This window comes from Rhinolophus ferrumequinum, chromosome 10 (assembly GCF_004115265.2).
Source record: "Rhinolophus ferrumequinum isolate MPI-CBG mRhiFer1 chromosome 10, mRhiFer1_v1.p, whole genome shotgun sequence".
NCBI lineage: Eukaryota > Metazoa > Chordata > Mammalia > Chiroptera > Rhinolophidae > Rhinolophus > Rhinolophus ferrumequinum.
In genome coordinates, this window is record NC_046293.1 from 48,172,762 (window position 1) to 48,174,500 (window position 1,739).

General features: G+C 43.0%; 1 pseudogene; it reads right to left on the minus strand.

Moving 5' to 3' along the window:
- Positions 1–1,150: 1,150 nt before the first annotated feature.
- Positions 1,151–1,509, minus strand: LOC117028206 (60S ribosomal protein L28-like; annotated as a pseudogene).
- Between the last annotated feature and the right edge of the window lie 230 nt (positions 1,510–1,739).

Sequence of the window (1,739 nt, forward strand, 5' to 3'; positions counted from 1 at the left end):
CAGCGCTGGTGCTTGGGCCACCAAGGACCTTCCACCTGTGAAAGAAGTTTTACTTGAAGTTTCAACAAGGTAGGCCAATACTTTTCAACACTGGCTGCATATTAGAATCATCCAGGAATCATTTTTAAAAATGCAGGCCTGGGCTCAATCCCCTGAGATTGCGGTTTAATTGGTCTAGGTTGGGGCTTCATTATTAGCACAATGGGCAGTACTCAGGGGCTTGACGTAGGATAGTAACATAATTCGATTATGGCAACTGGAACTACGATCGTAGCATTGCAGATGGAGAGAAGGAGAAGCATTTGAGAATGGATTCAATAGGATTCAGTGATTGATTGGATATAACACATGGCTAGATATTTGGATCTGGAGCTCAGAGAGAGTCAGAAGTTGTCAGGATTGTTAAAAATAAGACAGCAGACCCCAAATGGGACTTGTGCTAAGTCCCATATTACCAAACCAAAATTGAACTTAATTATAGTTTCAGCTCTCCCTGAATGGAATCTTACACCCATCAGTCAGGAATCACCTGATCAGCACTAGGTAAGTAATCTGCCGAGGGACCCCTGGCAGTTCCTTTTGTTTGAAGGCTCTTCCTCCTGCCTCCCCCCAACCCCTCACCTACCTCCTGCCTAATCTAATACTCTTAGCCCTTAGAGTCTCAGCTTAAAGGTTATGGTCTCTGAGCCCCAATACACAAACAGTCCTCCTGTCTACACTCTCACATTGTCTGTACTTTCTCCTCTCAGCACTAGATAGGATTTGTAATAATAAATTTTCCTTGTGTTACATTTGTTTAAAAACTGTTTCTCTACCAGACTGTAAACTCTATATAAAAGAATAGGGACCATGTTGTTTTGTTCACCTCTCTATTCTCTGGGTCTTGCATGTACCTGGTATGTAGGAGGTACTTACTTAATAACTACTTGTTCAGTAAATGCTCAGGAAAACGAGTTTATTTGACTTTTACCAGACCATGTATGTTATTATAAAATTTGAGTAATGCAAGAAAGAATTTTAATCCAGAAATCTTTTACTTTAATAATTTAAGAGTTTTTAAACTGATTGCTATGTTTCGGGGTTTTTTCCTTTCTTTTTTTGAGAAAAGTTTGGGCTGACATTTTTATTGCTTTGGGGGTGGGGGTTGGTCTCAGGAGCTCTTGGTGGGGCGGGTCAGCTTCCTCTTCACCATCACTGGCTTCTGACGTCAGGCATGGTGCCCATTCTGCAGATGGCGGCCATGCGCAGGTGGGGGGTCAGTACTTGTCCTTGCTGCTGTGAGTGGCCTGAGTGTGCTTGTTGATGGAGGGCCCCATGCAGGAGGTGGCGGCTTTTACGGCCAGATCTCTGCTTCGTGACCATCATGGACACCTTTGCCCTTGGCTGCTGGCTCCATGCCCACAGTCTTGTGGTAAATCGGTGAATCAGCTCATTGTACATCTGTTCATTCCTCTTGATCAGAAAACTGGAGCAGATTCCCACAACCACCCAAGGCAGATATGTGGACATGGTGGTACCTCTGTGGTGGCTGGAGACGGAAAGAGCAGGGTTTTTTCTTTAGAGAAGAAAAAAAAGGTAGGTTTGCAGTTGGCATTTCATTGAGTTTGTGCATACTTTGGGGGATAGGGAATATGCACAAAGAGTTGACATATTCCGCTTACTTACATATTTGACACACCTTTCATCAGATGCTTTATTAATAGAGTTAATTGTAAAGAAAAACTCTATTGTTTTCATTT